Source organism: Ctenopharyngodon idella, chromosome 7, assembly GCF_019924925.1.
Source record: "Ctenopharyngodon idella isolate HZGC_01 chromosome 7, HZGC01, whole genome shotgun sequence".
Classification (NCBI taxonomy): domain Eukaryota; kingdom Metazoa; phylum Chordata; class Actinopteri; order Cypriniformes; family Xenocyprididae; genus Ctenopharyngodon; species Ctenopharyngodon idella.
This window is the reverse complement of record NC_067226.1, coordinates 41,667,881-41,677,371: the sequence shown is the minus strand read 5'-3', so window position 1 is coordinate 41,677,371 and position 9,491 is coordinate 41,667,881. Positions and strand designations below refer to the sequence as shown.

The window sequence follows — 9,491 nt, the reverse complement described above, 5'->3', positions numbered from 1 at the left end:
TTGTCTGTTCTTGTCTGATTTACTGGTTGTTCTATTCTAGTTGACTGTAATCTAATGCCTGCTACAGATTTTGGCAATCCTATAAGATCACTACAAATCACGCTGTATGACATGGATCTAATAAACTTGGGTATGACATATGTAGACTGTACGATGATAACACAAATAGAATCGTAGGCTACGATGCAAGTTAGTATAAAAAATAAAATGTCAACAATATGCGCTAGTGGTAAACAAATAAAGCAAGATGAATCACACAAGAAAAGAGTAGGAAGCGAAAGAGGAGAATATGGATGCGGTCATGGCTAGGGAAAAGAGGCCAACTTTGCATGTCAATTTTGAAAATGGAGCTTGAGGTAAGTAGTTTTAGGTTTTAGCGCCATGTCGCATTGATCAATATGCCATTTCATGTTAGATGTAGGGCGTAGCATCAAACTGTGAGATGATCATGCTAAATTTCTGACACTGTCAGAAAATTATAGCAGGCTATCTTTGGGTGCAAGACTGTGACAATGGCCATCTTTGAAACTCTCTCACTGTACCACGACTACAGAAATCACCACGATTGGTCATCTTTCGCCTGGGACAGCCCAAAATCGTACAATGTGTACCGGGCATAAGTATCTTGAGTATTTTGTTTTGAGTTTTTTGAGTTAATAAAATCATAACTGGTGTGATTAGATCCTGCTGTTTCTTGTATTTACCTCAACAGAAGATGACAGTAGGTTAATAAATTAAATGAATCACATACACCAACATTTGCAGAAAAAAGGCCCGAAATAGAGATAGTTCACAGATGTAACATTATGGTGGCAGATGAAAGAATCAAATGTGAAAGACAAAATGTGGCTTTGAAGATGAAAGACAAAATCTGGCTTTAAAAGTCAATTATTTCAACCCTATAAAGCTTATACTTTATCATATTTGATATGTAAATTTCTAAGGCCTCTGACTTCACATGATCTAAACTTGCTGAAAAATAGTTGTACACAATCAACTACAGGCCTTCTGTCATCTAAATATCACTGATAAATATCAGTGACAACTGGTATTTATATGCATTTTAAGTAGCTCACATTTTGCATTACAAGCTATAATGATTTTTTTTTTTAATTAATAACACTAAATTAACATGTTGATTAGTCAATCCTAGTTTTTAGTCAGTAACAGCATGTCTGGAAGGTTGGTGCAGGCATATCCATAGACCTTCTATCATTCTACTGGCAGTTTGTAGAAGTTGGCATTTAGTGAAGTGGGCACAGGGCCACATTTAGTCTTTCATCAGGAAACTCACTTCCTTTCTCTTTGAAGGTACTGTGACGTAAAGAGGACAAGAGAAAGGGCCTTCGGGGCACTCACTGCTATACTTCCTCCAGCAGAGGAATGGGAGGATGAATTTCAGTCCAGAGAGAGAAGAGAGCAATTAAGTGAGCGGGCAGGGGAGCACGTTGTCCAGACGACTCGTTTTTCAAGCTCCTGTTGTACATAGTTCATTTTTTTGTTCTTTTTTCTCTTACAGATGGAGTTAGACTCCAGGGCCCTGCCCATTTGACAGCAGTACGTCATTCCAGATCACTTCTGCCATCTGCCTACCTGCATACTTCATCATATTGTGTTTTGCTGAAAGTCCATATATAGATCACATAAAAAAACTTTTTAAAGAATGTAATACATTATGTATGCAAGATAGTAGGGGAGTAAATTGGAAACTTTTTCATGATGTGATCCGACATAGATTCCCTTAGCCAGTGATACAATATTTGCCGATAACACAAAACATACCATGATACGATTAGCATTCGGTTAGATTAAGGGGAATATCAATCAAAATTTTGATATTATGTACAACCGTCAGGGGTTGCTTGTCTTAAATACAATACAGAGATGTGTGAGGCAGAATGAAGGATTAGAGACTATTTAACCCTCTGGGGTCTGAGGATTTTTGGGGCCCTAGAGAAGTTTTGACATGCCCTGACATTTGTGCTTTTTTCAGTTGTTCATAAACATATTAATGACAAAAGTGTCATTACACTGTATTCAGCACAAACTAGGCTACAATAATATGTGAAGAACATGTATGTACATGTTTGTATTTTTTGAAGGAATAACGTTTATGCGTGGTTATTGAAAAAACAAAAAAACTTAAGTCACTGAAATAAGGACAAAAAAAAAAAAAAAAAAAAATTAATCTGTGTTCACACGACTTCTTGGTACTGTAGGTCGTAAACTAGAGTTTTTCCTTCAAAATGATGTAAAAAATTATCCTGCCTACTCATTCATATAAAACAATAGAGAGATTTAAATTTTCTAAGACACTTTTTGTCAAGAAACACAGTATGCGTGAAGGCGTGAATCATCATGAATAATGCTGTAATTCACACCTGAGATGACAAAAGATCTGCATAATGACCTCTAATGACCTGCATATTAATGAGCTCTTTCAGTCAGGTAGGCTGTGAAAAAACCCTCTGTGATCATGCTGATAACAGGATTAATGTCCACTCTTGACAAAAAAAAACAAAAACAAAACATGATTTTTGTGATCTCATGCATGCACGTATTATTGCACATGATGTGAAGAAATTTTTGTATAGGCCTATGTTAAATTACAGTACCAGTCAAAAGATTGGACACATTTTTTTTTTTTTTTTTTAAGTCTTACGTCTCTAACCAAATAATGGTTTTCTATTTTAATATACTATAAAATATAATGTATTTCTGTGATGCAAAGCGTCTGAACATTCCTACCTCTATGGCATTTCATATAGGCTACTATATTTGTTATATTATATAGCCTAAATGTTAATGTGCAGTTGACAAACTATACATCATTAAAAAGATCTAAGACTCAAGCTTCACATTTTGACTCTTAAAATCTTATATTGACCGTAATTTCTTAATATGCTTAAAAGCATGCACATTTGGAGAAATTTTGATGGATTCTCATATGTTTATATCAATTTTCTATACTGAGGAGTAATATTTATTCAATATTTATTGTCATCACTATGAGCGCTGGATACTGTGTTTTCAATTCATACTTGCAGCCGGAGGACGCTCTGTGCACATTTAGTCCACAAATATCTCAGTAAAAGAAGAGGCATATCATGTGACATTCCAGGAACTAACAGGCTTCCAGAGATCGCTTTAACATACAGATAAACACTTTTGAAGATAATAAATACACGATTGCGACGATGTATACATGTATTGCCTCAGAATTTGCATCTGAATAGCGCTCGCTCCATGGGCGGGGCCGCATTGGCGGATAATGAGCTGAATCACGGGCTTTTGACATGTGTCTCTTTTCATACAGATTACATTCGATTTGACTTACACGATTTAAAACCTGACATTTCAACGTTTCCTTAGACATAAGTCTAATTTTTTTGTGATTAGTATTCACTAAGTTACAGTTCATTTTCTGAGAACTATCAGATTGGACTTCGTTCAGAGGGAGACGACAGATCACGCATCATGTTTGTTTTCTTTATTTTACAAAAAGCACAACATTTTGTTTTTACTCTGAGTGTACACAAATAAAAGAAGATATTCAACAGATTAAAATGGTGTATCACTCTTAATTGTATGTGCAACATTGACAGAGTATTTTGAGTCTCTTTCACACTGGTAAGAAAAAAACTGAGGTGGTATTGTCGGCGATACCTCAGACTCCAGAGTGTTGATGAACATTGGACAGAGGAGAACTAAAGGCTTAAATACATGAAGGCAGACAGGAAGACACCCAAAGGGCGAGTAAGACACCAAGGAGATGATGATCAGGGAGGAGATGAAGGTGGGAGAAGCCAGGGCGGATACAGGAGGAACCAGACCAGAGACAGGAGGAGCAAGAGGATGACCTAGAGCCATGACAGGAAGGTCCACGGTGGAGCTGAAGGAGGGAGGAGCCATGGTGGGGCCTTGGTGGAGAGACCTGGCAGAACCAGGGAGACAACTGACTGAGATGGAGATGTGGAGACCAAGGGAGAGCTGAAGAACCAGGGTGATGCCAAGGGACAAGGTGGAGTTGCAGGCAGGCATGAGGTGGAAGCACAGGCTTGGCAGACCAGGACGGAGATGGTGGGAGTGAAGGCAATGGTAGAATCGGAGGGACGGAAGAGTCTGGCAAAGCCAGAGGGGTGAAGGGTCGAGGTGAAGCTGCTAACTCAGAAGTCTGAGGTGGAGCCAGAGCAAGGTGGAGCCAGAGGGACAAGGGAGCCCAGCGGAGTCTGAGGGATGAAAGTCCATGGTGAAGCCAAGGGAGCATTGAGCCAAAGTGGAGCCGATGGGTCGGAGGGCCGAAGTGGAGTCCGGGGCTTGGAAGCTTGAGGTGGAGCTGAGGGATCCATGAGCCAAGGCAGAGCTGATGACTTGGAAGCCCATGGCGGATCTGTGCAGCTGAGTAGAGCCACTGGAGGAGCTGAGGGGCTAAAGGGAGACAGCAGAGACAAGGCCAATGAAGTTAATGGCTTTGGCAGTGGAGGGGGGAGAGGGAGGCTGTGCGGGACCGACGAAGGACACATGGGGCTGGATGATGAAGATGATGGAGCTGGGCTTAACCAGCGGTGACTTAGATGACTTGGAACTGGATGGGACCAGCGGTGACTGTAGTGTACAGGGCCCTTCTTCATCTAGTTCATAATATAACAAATCCTCCGTAACCCAGCTCATAGCACTAACCTGAGCAGGAGGGCGGGGCTCCAATCCATCCGGATGACTCCACCAATATGCCTTTGACAACAGATGCTGTTGCCGGCTCACACACCTCGACAAACTCTGTGTTGGGCTCGGGCTCCGGGATAAATTCAGCCTCTAGCAATCGCTCCAGTTCTGTTCTCATGGCAGGCTCAGGCTCAGAGTCAGCGGTGGGCCCTGGCATTTCTACGGTGGGCATGATTGATGGCTGGCAGGTCTGCCATAAAGCCCCGACTGGTGGAGGGCTGCAGTGATGGTTGACTTTCTACAACTTTCTCCCATCTCCTGACTGCATCTCTGGAGCTCAGCCACAGTGATCTTTGGGTTCTTCTTTACCTCTCTCACCAAGGCTCTTCTCCCCCGATAGCTCAGTTTGGCCGGACGGCCAGCTCTAGGAAGGGTTCTGGTCGTCCCAAACGTCTTCCATTTAAGGATTATGGAGGCCACTGTGCTCTTAGGAACCTTAAGTGCAGCAGAAATTTTTTTGTAACCTTGGCCAGATCTGTGCCTTGCCACAATTCTGTCTCTGAGCTCTTCAGGCAGTTCCTTTGACCTCATGACTCTCATTTGCTCTGACATGCACTGTGAGCTGTAAGGTCTTATATAGACAGGTGTGTGGCTTTTCTAATCAAGTCCAATCAGTATAATCAAACACAGCTGGACTCAAATGAAGGTGTAGAACCATCTCAAGGATGATCAGAAGAAATGGACAGCACCTGAGTTAAATATATAAGTGTCACAGCAAAGGGTCTGAATACTTGGACCATGTGATATTTCAGTTTTTCTTTTTTAATAAATCTGCAAAAATGTCAACAATTCTGTGTTTTTCTGTCAATATGGGGTGCTGTGTGTACATTAATGAGGAAAAAAAATGAACTTAAATGATTTTAGCAAATGGCTGCAATATAACAAAGAGTGAAAAATTTAAGGGGTTCTAAATACTTTCCGTACCCACTGTATATACATTTAAGAGTCAACAGCATTATTTTCAGATTCCTTATTTTTAAACCTTGGCAAGAAAAGAGGCCATAATTAGTCAGCATTAGTCATAAATGAATAATTGATCTCAATTTGAAATTTAGATGAGGCAGCATTCAGTTTCCACGCTGTGCCTCATGAGCCACTGAACAACAAAAAGCCTGTCGCAAGAAAATAAATGTTTTAGTACCGGCGGCAAATGCCGCTTGCCATTGTGTTAAGCAAAATTCAGCTTTTGTGTAGCAAATAATTTTTTTAACCCAACAACAAAGACATCTATTTGGGGCATCTGAATGGCTTTGCACTTTTGAATATCATCTGACGGTGACTATGTAATAACCGTAGTCTGTGTTTATTTACTAACTGAGAGAATGCTTGAAGCACTGTATTGATTTCCAACAACTCACTGAACTTTTGAACTTCTGAAAGGAGGACAACTCTGACAGCTCAAAGGCTGTAAGCTTCCAGCCTCTCAATAAGGAAAAGCAAATGCAAGAGGTTATTAGACTTCAAGACATGGTGAAGATAAGACTGTTACCCAAATATGCTAGCTTAAAGAACTATCTCAGAGGAGCTGAACAATTATGGCAGCTGTCACTTGTCAGTATTGGCTGCGAAGCTTGGCAGCTGAGCACATACATTTCAGAAGTTTTGCAGAATACTTTAAGAAAGAATAACTGTGGCAGTAACCTTTTGGGGTTGTACTTGTGAACTGTTGTGATATATTTCTAACACTCAAGATGAAGTAAAAATAAGTGGATGGAGAGAGAAGCAGACAGGGCCTAGCATCTGTGTCCTTTTAGCAGCTTGCTGCTTGTATATGATATATTTCCAGACTACAGCTTTTCACAATTTGATAACGGCTCCCATTTTGAATCCAAAAGGGATTTTTGGGGCGCTTGTCAGATAAAGGGCGCAGTTGTCATCCAACTTGGCGCCCTGATGCCAACAACGTCTCATTTCCCCTCCCTCTCAGATTCAGTCACTGCTTCCCTCAATCTGTCATTGGGCTGCTGGAAAGGGCTCTTTAGCATTTTCTCTGCTGTACCTTTTTGTTTTATCCATTTATGTGGCCAACACTGAGTCAACCCAGACTCATTGGAAAAAACATGCTTCTACCTACATTTTTGCAAAACTCCATAAACGTACCTATACACACAATTCACTGCAGTTTCCAGTTGAAGTGAACACTAGTGGCAGTAAAACACTAACAACTTTTATTTCTTTTCACACAAATTGTGATTACAAAAGCAGATTAATAAAGACTTATTTTCATGTGGTTTCTTGCACAATACTATATTATGGCCTCAAAAGCTTTTACCATAATGCATGATTTGTAAATAAATACATGTTGACATCACATAAAAAGCTCAATATGTCTGGCTTTTCTGGTGTAGTAAACTTGCTTGGAAGCTCAACTGGTACAGCAGTGCACTTGCGACGTGGAGTGCTTGAGTATGAATCCTGCTCAACACCAGTCACGATAAAAGATCTCAAACACTTGTAGAAGCAAGCTCAAATGGCATGGCTGCTTCTACAAAATCATATCAGTCAGGTTTAGAGTAGGGTTTCATGTCATTTCTGAACTGCCATGATACGAACAACAACCAACGTAATGGGAAGTCGGCAGGTTTTGTTTCAGAAAAAAACTGAATGCGTTTTTTTTTTTTTAACTTTTCAAAGTGTCACGAAACATGCAAGAAGAAACTTTTTACAGAAACTTTTTTTTCCAGTGGCCCTGGGTTGGAGTTTTCTATTGCTCCATGAAAGGTCCAGCAAATGAAAAAGGTTCTAGTGTGTACTTGTACCTAGAAAAACAAACTGAATGCTAATTGGGTTGCTAAAGGAATACCGAAGTCCCTGGAATCAATAAACACAGTAACACGTTCTACTGATTAAAACTTTGCATTTTAATTGTTAATCATGTGCAAATTATGGCATACTTTTATGTCATCCTATATTGCCGCAGGGATAATATCATTTTGAGATCATGAGTCGAAAGCTGAGGTAGCAAAGTGGCTACGTTTTGAAGTTTGATCAACACAAGACATGCTGCTTCTGGGCCTAGATTTTCTTTGACAAACAGCCTGCGGCAATGGCAGTGGATGCTGAGTAAATTTAAAGAGCAACTTAATGTCATAGTTAATTAGTAGTTCTCTTTACAGGTCATTGTATGACTTTCTTTCTTCTGTGGAACACAAATGAAGATATTTTGGGGAAAAAAAAAAAAAATTACTCAGTTTGTTCATACATTGAGAGGCCCAATGTTGTTTTGGATCTCACTGACATTCTATTCCATAGGGGAAAAAAAGGAAAGAACAAAAGATATATTACTGTCTCTGTGAAAATGAATAAAAGTTGGGACTCTTTTCTGATTTAGGCTGAAGCAAAGTAATACAGGAACCAGGACAATCCAAAAGTACCAGTTTCGAACACCAATCAATAGTCTCATTCACTCAAAAGATTGATCATTAATAACCTATGACACCTATCCATTGATAATAGACCAGTGAATGGATAGTTCAATAATGAAACCTAGACTGTGTTCACAGTAGACACCATTTGATCAATAAGCTCAGCTAAACAGACTAAAACGTACCCATTTCTGCAACACATCTCTATGAAGCAAATTTACACAAATACACTTTTATTTCAGAGATGCAGTGACATTTTTGCAACACTGTTGAGGTCTGTAGGTTTTGGCATAACACATGAGGGCATTTAAAGCATCCTGTACCTCCACTACAAAGAGTATACTTTGAAGAAACTTGGCCTTTTTTTTTTAGTAATAGACAATGTTTATTTGGATATGCACTATAGTAGTTCCATGGCATTCTTTAACCCTATAAAGCCTACTGTATCATATTTTATATGCAAATTTCTAAGGCCTATAAATTAATAACATGATCGAAACCCAACGCTATCCCATGTCCAATTCATATACGTATTTTACGAGGTGGCGAGTGAGGTCGTACGAATTCATACGATTTGTCTAAACCCCAGTGACGGGTAGGTTTAGGGGCAGGTAATTCGTATGAATTCATACGAATTTGGCAACTCGTAAAATACTTATTCTTTAGCAAAACACGTACGAATTCATACGAGTGAGGCCGTACGAATTCGTACGAATTAGCCACCTCGTAAAATACGTACAAATTGCTGTGAGATCGGGTTGTCAAAACCTGATGTAAACAATCTACTACATGCCTTCTGTCGTCTGATTGATATGTTATTATTTTTTTAACAAATAAAAGGCCTTGTCTTTTTACTGTGAAATCTTTACTGATTTTTATAAAGTAAATGTAAGAATAACTTTTTATTGTTAGCAATATTTCAAGATACTGGACTGAAACAAGTTTGGTTTACTTGATTATCTTGATTTCTGACTATTATTTAATAGGTCAGGCTTTACATGGTTAAAGTAGGCTACTGTGTCCATTCCATGGTATGAATCAGAATACCACGGTATTATCATCTGTTACCGTTGCGGTGATATGATGACCTACATATAAAGGTGGAGCACCTGTAAAAGCACTGGCCCTTTTCCTGCTCGAAGAGTTGATATGATTGATTTGAGAAAATGATGAGTTGTCTCATACCAAAGGGGAAAAAGCCTGGCTTGGGATGAGAGATTTCTTCTCAGGCCTCTCTGACAAGACTGAAATATGGTTTGTACTGGTTAACCAAAAGGAACACATACATTTTCTACATTAGAAGAATTCCCATTATTTCTCCCTCAGCCATGAAAATCAATTCTGAAATGATTGCGTTCAGGGAGAGGGAAAAATAGTTGTGTGCCTTTGGCTGGTCAATGGACA

At 39.5% G+C, this 9,491-nt stretch overlaps 1 long non-coding RNA gene across 1 annotated transcript; it reads left to right on the top strand.

The window, feature by feature from the left end:
• The first annotated feature begins 320 nt into the window (after positions 1-320).
• Positions 321-2,505, top strand: LOC127516426 (uncharacterized). The gene is made up of 3 exons (XR_007930985.1): positions 321-356; positions 1,312-1,427; positions 1,520-2,505. It is a non-coding gene; the product is annotated as an uncharacterized LOC127516426 (long non-coding RNA).
• The last annotated feature ends 6,986 nt before the right edge of the window (positions 2,506-9,491 follow it).